This window comes from Mirounga leonina, unplaced genomic scaffold (assembly GCF_011800145.1).
Source record: "Mirounga leonina isolate KUSES-001 unplaced genomic scaffold, KU_Mleo_1.0 Mir_413, whole genome shotgun sequence".
Taxonomy (NCBI): domain Eukaryota; kingdom Metazoa; phylum Chordata; class Mammalia; order Carnivora; family Phocidae; genus Mirounga; species Mirounga leonina.
In genome coordinates, this window is record NW_023270734.1 from 883,017 (window position 1) to 893,930 (window position 10,914).

At 33.5% G+C, this 10,914-nt stretch overlaps 1 protein-coding gene across 8 annotated transcripts in view; it reads right to left on the reverse strand.

The window, feature by feature from the left end:
• Positions 1–10,914, reverse strand: part of ZEB1 (zinc finger E-box binding homeobox 1) — a 149,824-nt gene that overhangs the window by 126,316 nt on the left and 12,594 nt on the right. The gene's annotated exons all lie outside the window — the stretch shown is intronic.

The following is a 10,914-nucleotide window of genomic DNA, read 5'->3' on the forward strand; positions in this document are numbered from 1 at the left end:
ATTCAATTGAATATCTTGTATCAGGGAATCAATTAAGCTTAAGTGTGAAAAAAGGAAATTTTAAAATAAAACGTGAGAAGCTTAGTCTAAAACAATTCTCTCATTTGGGACATTTTGCAAGCCTTTGAAACTAACTTTGTGGGGAAGAGATGAAAAGAGTTACAAAGAACTAAGTGTAACAGTATGCCAAAAGGAGCTTAGAAGGGGTAAAGGAAAACACTAGGTTGGAAATTTTGCTAAAAGGAAAAGATTCGGCTAGCTAGTTGAATCTCCTCCATACCCAGGAGGAAAATAGGACACCCAAAATAGAGGCACTGACTAAGAACTCCTTTAAAATCTTTACTCACATTATTGAAGAATGAATCTTTGGTCTTATTTCTACTAGCAGGAGGGATGAAGTCTAAGTTTATCACATTCAGAGATCTAGTGTTCAATTTTTAATTTCACTTGCAAGTATATATTAAGCTATACTAACAACTACTTTAGGTTCCTTAAAAAATTGCCCTGAGCAGCCTTTCTCTTCTTCATCTTGACCAATGTTTCTCATACTGCCTATAGTAAAGAACTGTTTTTTAAATTTTTTTTTCCAAATTTATACTAAATTCTAGTTAGTGAACCTATAGTGTAATATTGATTTCAGGAGCAGAATTTAGTGATTCATCAGGTGCATGTAACACCCAGTGCTCATCACAACAAGTGCCCTCCTTAATATCCATCACCCATTTCACCCACCCCTCACACACCTCCCTTCCAGCAACCCTCAGTTTGTTCTCTATTGTTAAGAGTCTCTATGGTTTGCTTCCCTCTCTTTTTTTCTTTTCCTTCCCCTATGTTCATCTGTTTTGTTTCTTAAATTCCACATATGAGTGAAATCACATGGTATTTGTAGTAAAGAACTGTTTTTATTCCCATTGGGGACCCATACTCATGGACTACTATTGCTCCAAACTAATATTCAGCTTATACTACATAGAACTCTACAGGTAGCTTCATTAATAACTAGATCAGTTCAATGAGATAAGATAGGTGATGTGCTTGGATGACAAACAACTATCACATTGCTATAAAAGTTTCTAAACAAGTATGAAATTGAGAGTAAGCATTTAGTCATGGACTGGTATAACCAGCACTAGTTTGCAGCCCATATTTTACGGAAAGCTGATCTAAGTTACATGTATAAGGTCTTACAACACTGTTCCTCCTTATACTTTTTCACTAAGTTCACTTTCCAGTTTTAATTCATTTGTGCCCTTAGAAATTACTAATAATCAAATGACTTGTTGCAGTACATTCCTTTTATCAGTTCCACAGAACTATACAATAGAATTTTTTGCAGTGGTAGAAATGTTCTATAATCTCCTCTGTCTAAATGGTAAACATTAGCCGTGTGTGCTATTGAGCACTTGAAATGTGGCTAGTGTGACTGAGGAACTGAGTTTTTAATTTTATTTAATTTAGTTTAAATGAAAATTGCCACATCAAGCTAGTGGGTACCATACTGAGTAGCACAGTGCTGGAGTGGTGTATTATTTTCACCTGATCTTTTAATCAGCATTTAAAAAAAAATCACCCATTTCCTTCTATCCTAACAGATATTTTAATTGTGAATATCACTTTCCTTATGTACATACAAGTTATTTACATTCTTGTAATCATGTCATATAAACTTATTTTCACCTAACATTTCTCCATATTTCTAGAACTGCACTGTCCAATACCATGGCTACTAGCCTTACGTGAGTATTTCAGCATAAATAATGTGAAATAAAACTTAACATTCAGTTCCTCAGTTGCCCTTGCCACATTTCTTATGTTCAGTAGCTACATGTGGCTAATGGATACCATACTGGACAGTGCAAATTATAGAATTTTTCATCAACATAGAAAGTTCTATTGGACAATTGTGCTAGAATCTTCAAAAATAATTATTTAAAGACAACATGATATTTTACATTGATGTTCTATAATTAGTCTCTAAGCATTTTTCTTCTATATCTATGACTTTTAATTAGCACAATATTTATTTCCTAAATTCCTATGAGTGAAATATCTGAACATTACTGTGACTATCAGCATATACTCCCGGTATTACCTTCCAAAAGAGTTTGGTATCACTGTTTATCTTGCCAATATTAGATTTCTTTTTAAAGAATTTAGTTCCTTTAATACAATGAAAAAACCATGGAAAGTCATTTTACTTGTAACTTTGTGATAAGTATAAGGGTAGATATTTTCCCTTGCATTTATTATTCATATTCATTTTCATATTCTTAATCTGTCATATTTTTTCTCATTTATATATTAGGATCTTGATGTCTAAATTAGCATATTCTGCAATAATATAAAACTGTTAAAGCTATTATCATTTCTTTGTAACTTTTGATGCAGAGATTTCCTACAATCTCCTGTGATCCTTTTAATTATTTCAGTCAAACAATTTTTTTAGATATTCAAGTACATCTTTACACCTTGGAGAGTTACACTAATGCATCAAATATGAGATGTAAAGGTATTTTCTATGCTTTTTCTTTTAAATTCCTATGGTTATATAAAGTATGGATGAATTTTTTTTTTGTCTAATCAGTTTTGCAGTTACACCACTGAAGACTACTATTTAATACTATTGAGTAAATATCCTTTAAGTGGCCTCTCCTATAGGAAAGAATATTTTATCATATATTCAGTTATTATATGTAGATGGGACTAATTTTGGATTCCTAATAATGCTGCAGTGATCCATGTTTTACAAAATGGAAGAAAGGTTTAATCTTCAGAATTTCCTTAAGAAAGCAACTGTATTAATTTAGGAAAGTGTATGAGTAGAAGGAGGGCATGGATGTGGACAATAACATTTTGCTCAAAGACCAAGAAAAAAATCTGCTGGTTCTGTCACCTACTCAAGAGTTTCTAAACTTACAAACTGCTAAATAAGTTTTGGAAACTAGTTAAAAAGGACCTGATTTCACATTGGTATTGGCACTGGCAAAAATCAGGATGGCATGCAAGCAGAAGCAAGAAACATGAGGTGCATTAGTCAAGCACAGAAATCTCATCCTGTAAGTCACAGGACGACAGGCATTTCTCTTAACTCTCACTGACCAGGAAGTCAGGGTCAAGAAAAGTTTATATTTAAATGGCCAAGGGGCAGAGAGGTCTCTTGTAGTATCTGGGCTACATATCTATCTATTCCTGCATCACTCCACTGTTTTAGACACTGTTGCTTTAAAAAGTTTCTGATACATAGTAGGGTGAGACTTCCCCTCATTGTAGAATCACTATAAAATAAATCACTTGGTGGCAGGGGGATGCCTGGATGGCACAGTCAGTTAAGCTTCTGACTCTTGATTTCAGTTCAGGTCATGATCTCAGAGTCCTGAGATTGAGACCCATGTGGGGCTCAGTGGGGAGTCGGCTGGAGATTCTCTCTCCCTCTCCTTCTGCCTCTCCCATTTGTGCTCTCTCTCTAAATAAGTAAGTAAGTCTTAAAAAATTAAAATAAATCACTAGGAATTTTGAAAGTTAAAAGTAAACCCAGAAATCTATAAATTACTTATAGACAATTTGCCAATATTCTCATGATTCAGAAAGTTTCTCTCCATTTATTTGATCTTAAAATATTTTCAAATATGTTAATGGTTTCTTTCTAAAAGTCTAACATCTTTCTCAAATTTATTGCTAGGTACTATATTTTGATTTGTTACAATTCTGAGTTGGGTCTTTCCCATTATTTCCATTATTACCAATGTAAAGATACATTGTATTCTGTACTTCATTAAAGTTTTATTTTTCATAAATGGTTTTAAAGCTGACTGCCATAGATTTTCCTAATCAATCATGTCACCTAAAAATGAAATATTTTGGTTTTATTTCTTCTTCTTCAGGTTTTGTCCATTGACAGTGTTAAATAAAAATGGAGTTAGTGGTGATTATTGAATAAAATAATAAAAATGGTGATTGTTTCATTCTTGAGTTTATGATTATAGCAATATAAAATCATCCCCACCTATGCTACTACTCTGCTAGGTGATACTGTTTAGCTTGCTGACTTAATGAAGTTTCCTATTCCTTGAAGCTCAACTTATCATCCATAACTTAGCACAAAGCAGTACATCTGACCAAGGAGAACCCGGAAAAGGTCCCAACCCCAATCTGATCAAAATTGAATATGTTGATGATACAAAGTTATTCTAATACTGACAATATTCATGAAAATCACATAAGAAATACTTTTATTCTATAAAAATCCTAAAATTACATGGGTACTTAAGTGCTATGTACTTCTTCTATCTAAAGTTACTCTTGGATATTAAACTAGGCATTTAAGAGATATCAAAAGCACCAGGTTTCTTTCTAGGATGAACTATGTCAGGGAAATCCAAAAGCCATAGTTTATAAGAGATATTTCTTCTTTATAGAATCTCTTCTTTATAGAGGAATTTCTTCTTTATTTCCACTAATAAATGTGGAAGGAGTGGCAGATAAAAAATTCATTATCTTGCAAACCCTAATGATTGAACTGATTCAGAGAACAACCAGCAAGAGATGAAACAATGAAAGGAGAGGTTCATGGAAACCTCTCATTGGAGAGACTGGACTGTCACCAGACCAATTTCAGCATCACTAAGAGCATGACAAGTAGACATTATATGCTCCCTGATGTGATACAGTGTGAAGGAGAAGTCCCATGTATGAAGTATTCCTGTCCACCCTCCCCCCACCAAAATAAAAGCTGAACCTGAATCTAATTAAGTATTTTGAGCTAACTTCTAATTTGCAGGTAATTTAGAGGTTAGAGAAATAAGTTAACTGGGGAAGCTGACAGAAAAATCCAGAATGGGAGTATGACATGGGAGAGCTTACTCAGTTTCTTTAATAAGTCACGAACAGGAAGGAAAGAAAGGAAGAGAAGAAGGAGAGAAGAAAAGCGGAGAGGGAGGTAAAGGAGGTAGGGAGGTAAACAGAAAGAGGAGAAGAAAAGACATTTTAATTAGAGAAGAGTCCTAACAACCAAATGCTATATGGATCTTGTGTGCAATCTGCATGAACAACCCAAATGGTACATGACATTTTGGAATCAAAAGTGGAGGAAACTGAATAGGGAGATTATGTCAGGTGATAAATAATTATTGTTAATTTTGTTTGATGTCATAAAGGTGTTCTATTTACATAAGAAAAAATGTCTTTTTTTAAGAAAAAAAGAAATGCATACTGAAGAATGTAGGAGTAAAGAGTTAAAATAAAAGAGTTAAATTTGGGCCACAGACAGAGGGCATTTATTACACTAGTCTCTCTTCTTTTGTATATGTTTGAAATTTTTTACAGTAAGTTTTTAAAATCCAGGCCCTAGGAACATCACTAATAAGCCAAATATATTCTAGTGAAAGTAAAAATGGAACAGTTATTTACTACCCTACTGCATACCAAACATTCACAATCCATACAGAGCAAGAATGCAAAAGATATGACAGACTGTCCTGTGACTGGCAACAGATACACCCGCGTTTTAAAAGATTCATTTTAAAATTAATTTTTTCCCATTTGCCTTTCTGCAAAACCTCCACTTGTGTCATCCAAACCTTCCACCTTTCCTTTGCATCTCAAATTACCTATTTGAGCCCTCCTCTACTTCCTCTCAGCCAGAATTCTCCCAGACATAGCCCATACCTGTTCTATTCATTTCCTAGGTCCTCATCTACTCTGAAAGCAATTGTAGTCAGCCTTATGCCCCCACCACTTCACTGTATCATCAAATGGTCTTCTAGCTGTAAAATGCAATGAATGCTTTCTAGACTTTGCCTTATTTGGCCTACAAACCACTTTGAACACTAGCCGTGTGACCTTGGGAAAGTCACTCAGCTTCTCTGAATCTGTTTCCTCATCAGTAAAAGAGAGATCATAGCATATTTCTGACAGAACTATTGAGAGATTCAATAAAATAACATGTAAAGAAAAAAGAATCCACTGTTAAACACAAAAGGCATTCAACCAAGATTAAGTTCTAACTCACTGAATTTGTTTTCCTGGGTTCCTCACAACCAGGAAGGGTCTGCCTTGGCTAATACTAGCATTTTAGTCTCTACAAAGGGTCATTTCCCAGGCAAGTCATTGTCATTAAAAAAAAAAAATTCTGTCATTTGTAATTTTTTAAAATAATACATAGTAGATGGTATTACAACAGCACTGTATGGTGACAGAGGGTAGCTACATTTGAGTTGAGCATAGCATAGTATAAACTTGTTGAATCACTATGCTGGACACTTGAAACTAATGTAACACTGCACATGAACTATACTAAAAAAACAATTAAAATTAGACTTGCTTATATTGTTACTGTGTATATAAACATCTATACAGAAAAAAATTTTAATTCTAGTCCAACAATAATTTAGGAAACAAAATTTCAGAAAAGATAATTTGTACCCCCAAAACAAACAAAAGGTATTAGTTTGTAGGGCACCTTGAATCAATGCAAGGTAAATTATTTTATTTTTATATCTTCCTACCTCCTTCAAATCTCAATAAACTCATGCTGCTGCCTTCTTATATTTAATGATACATATTAGCTGGGTCTACATTCTCAAAAACTGTTCCAATATTCAAAGGACCCCTTCTTTAACCAACTGATATTCCCTTCTCTGGGACTGACTGGTCTCACCTAAGTAACAGGAGGCAGTGTGTTACAGCCTCACTGCGCTAAGTATAAAAGCACAATATTTCACATTTAGTAAGTAGGTACTCAGGTATTCAAGTGAATGACAGATAAAAGTTTTAACATCCATAGGAATATTTGGATTTTATGCTTCTCTTAAAAATTTAAGTGAATTTCTCATGGGTAAAGTATGTGGCAGAAGTACATTTAAACCTGAAAGATTTCCATGAGCCCTTTATGCGCACAGCCATGCGCCTCCATCACAGAGAAGCAGTCCTCAGGTGCTCTTCCCCTCATAAAAAGAATTCTACAGCCTAAGATGGGATTGTCTACTTGCCATCTTATTTTCATAGCAATTAGGTTATTTTTGCTGGTTCTTGACTTTTTGCTGTACTAATGACTGCTTAATGACGTATAAAAATTTTTTCCACACGGGCGCTTGGGTGGCTCAGTCGTTAAGCGTCTGCTTCGGCTCAGGTCATGATCCCAGGGTCCTGGGATCGAGTCCCCCATTGGGCTCCCTACCCGGCAGGGAGTCTGCTTCTCCCTCTCCCACTCCCTCTGCTTGTGTTCCTGCTCTCGCTATCTCTCTGTCAAATAAATAAAATCTTAAAAAAAAAAAAAAGAATTTTTTCCACACAACACCAAAGCAAATCCTCCAAAGAAATTCTTTTCTGTTAATTCTATTTTCTTATAAATTTTAGTCTTCTTTCATATGATTGCTTTAGTATTTCTTCCAAATAACTCATACATTTAAATGTTATTCTTGTCCAAAAAAAAGTCTGCTTTCAATACCTTTGTAACATTTTAACATTTAAAATGAAGTAACTCACAATGTAGGTGTTCTTAAATCTTCTATTAAGCTTAAAAAGGTATCTATTTTAATTCTTTGATTTTTATATGAAAAATTATTTTAATTATGACTATAGTAGCATCTAGTATTCAATAAACATATTAAACAAGTTCTTACGGTAAGTATATATATAAAACATTTTCCACCCAACATTCACCTGACTCAAAACCAGTCAGGGCACAGACCTCTACAACACTAATAATGTGGTGCTTCAATTAGCAACTCCCAACTAGTCCTCTCCTCTTGAGCAGCAGTGAATGGTGTTTAAGTGAGTCAGTGAGATCACTTAGCAAAGCAAGCAAGTGCGTGTGTGTGTGTGTTTGTGTACACATGAATTATACTTTTTAATTTAAAATGCTTTAGTCTTTTAATGAATTAGTAAAATTAATCTGAGTATTCACGATGCTACAGAACTAGGGAAGTCTTAATAATGCTGCAAAGAGTAGAGTTGGTAATGATTGATGTAGCTATTTAAAACTGGTTTATAAAAAGTGAGTCAATGGCATAAAAAAATAATTTGGTACCTACTGAAAATGTTTCTTAGAAAAAAAATGAATCACTTAGCAAGGAAATCCAGTTTGAAATTAGGCAGATTAGGGGCACCTGGGTGGCTCAGTCGGTTAAGCATCTGCCTTTGGCTCAGGTCATGATCCCAAAGTCCTGGGAAAAAGCCCCACATCGGGCTCCCTGCTCAGTGGGGAGTCTGCTTCTGCCTCCCTCTCTCCCTCTGAGTTCTCTCTCTCTCAAATAAATAAGTAAAATATTTTAAAAAATGAAATTAGGCAGACTAAAGAAATTTTACATTCCCCTTGTGAACTTTTGGAACAGTACATAATTTATATGAGAATATTTGAGAAGTCCTAAAATAGTATGTAAAAATCAATAATGTATTTTCACTTGAAGGAATAATGTAAAATATTTTATAGTACAGAATTCTTTACTCTGTATATTTGGACATTAAAAAACTTAATGAAGTCTTAGCTCTTTATTTCAATTTAGTGCAACAATTTAGGATGGATATATACATATGTGTACATATAGAGGCAAAACACACACACATATATACACATATATATGTTATATATACATATAACATATATAATGAGACTGAGATGCTATGATGGCCTCACAATTTCAATAGGTTCTATATCTAAGATCCCTCTGCGTATTAGTAGCTGAACAGGAACTAGGTCTTAGATTTTCTGCTTCATGTCTAAGTATTCTTTCCATGGTCCTGGTCTTCCTAGGGCCTAAAGAGAGTGTTGGCATAATTCTTTTAGGCTACCATGACACTATTACTAGCAAGTGCTAGATAGCTAGTAAGTTTTCAATAGACACCTACTGATTGATCCTATTCAAACTCATTGTGGTCAAGGGAAACTACACTTCTGGTATTCAAAGAATTTTCTCTCAGCATCTTACAATGAAAGAAATACTTCCACATTACAAACAAAAACAACTAGGTTATGAAGTACTTTAGATTTAATTCAAATATTTAATCTGAAAACAATTCATTAGAGCACTTGCTTGCACTTATTATGATAAATAAATTGAATTAATCCATTTATATTTATAAATAAAATCCCATTTTACATATGCAGACTTGAAAATGTCATAGTAAATTTTACCCTGAAATTGTTTTTCAACAAGAATTACTTAGCAAAAATTATTTAACTCTTACAAACATTTTTTCTAGGATATCAAACTAAAAGATATAGTAAAAATCTATGTAAAATATATTTTTTATGAATTTAAAAAATAGTTTCACAAATTATATTTAGAAGTAGTAATGTAATATAGGACTATTTTATGGCAGAAAATTTGTTTTCTAATATAAGCAAAGTAACAAGTTGTGCTACATATGATTGAGTTTACAAATGTTACAAATATATTGTAGACCTATTATAGGAAGAAATCCTTTGTTTAGATTTCTGCAGGAAAAAAAATACTTAATATCAACATAGTCATTTCCTTCCCAAACTTACTCTAATCTGGTTTGGGCTTATCTCCCATGGGGTAAATAGGTCTTTGCTACTTCCTTTCTTAGACAAGAAGGATCAGTTCCATGATGCTTGGAATGGACTGAGTTTTGGGTTAAATGCTGAGATAACCTTGGCCCTGGAGTTGGCACTCTATGCAGGCCTTTGGGTGATTGCTGTATTGCTGCTAAAGAGAGCCCAAAACTTGGGTGAGAATTTCACTGAGATTTTGTTTAGCAGTAAAAAAGATAAAAGTTCTTTGTAGTGCAATACCTATATATTTAAAGCAACATTTTGAAATTACTTCAGTTGGGCCCAACTTCGTGACTTAGGCAAGACATTTTGACATGAGGAAATTATTTCTTTATTGTTATTGTTGTTGTTGTTGTTAACTACAACATATGGGGTCTTAAGCACTTCCTATGGGCCACTGTTCTAGACATTTTATACACATCAAATAATTTTTCTATGAGATATGTACTCTTATTATCCCCATTTTATGGATGAGGAAACTGAAGATCAGAGGAGTTATACAACTTTAAATTGCAAAGCTTGTAAGTGTCAGAGTTATTACTCAAACCCAACCAGTCTGACTCTAGAAGGCAACTCCTTAACTACTACAACTTTGCAATTTTTCATGTAAAACTGCTTAATAATTTTATTAAATGATCTGTATAGTGTATAACATACATGAGGCATTATGAAGTTTATTCTACTTATATTCACATTTCTTGGTACTCATCTTTCCATAGTAGTTCTTGTTTTAAATAAGCCATAGGAAAACCAAGACTATTTCAGTCTCTACTAATTTCTAAGACTGACTCCCAAAGAATTTTAGTCCAATTTTTCTGTCAAAATGAATAACTTCATTTCATGAAGAAAGTAAGCTGATTAAATGATTAGCATACTAGAGATCAATTCTCAAGGTATCCTTAATAAAGGACTGCTTTGTTTTTATAACGTCACAAGCCACTAAACTTTATTGTAACCATTTGTTTAATGTCTATCTTCCCTCACAGACTATATAATAAACTAGAGAGTCACATCAGTCTTATTCATGACTATGCCTAGGGCCATGCCTGACATAAAACTGGTTGTCAGTAAGAATTTATAGAATGAATGAATTTGCTCTTTTATCCCTTAAGTTTATTTAGTAAAGATCCCACCATAAATAGTAGCATAATATTGCTAGTGACATCTGTTTCATATAATATTTCATATACTTATTATATGACTATATTAATTTTTAAGGTGCCACAAATTTCCTCCAAATAATCCTTATGATTTACATCAGCAAGAATTCTTTTATACATTTCTGTCATAGATTCTTAAAAGAATGGATTCTAGAAGGCACTCCATTTTATTTTCCACATTTAAAAGGTTCTTCCTTATATATTGAACTGAAAATGTTCTTTTCCTTCCAACAACTGTAA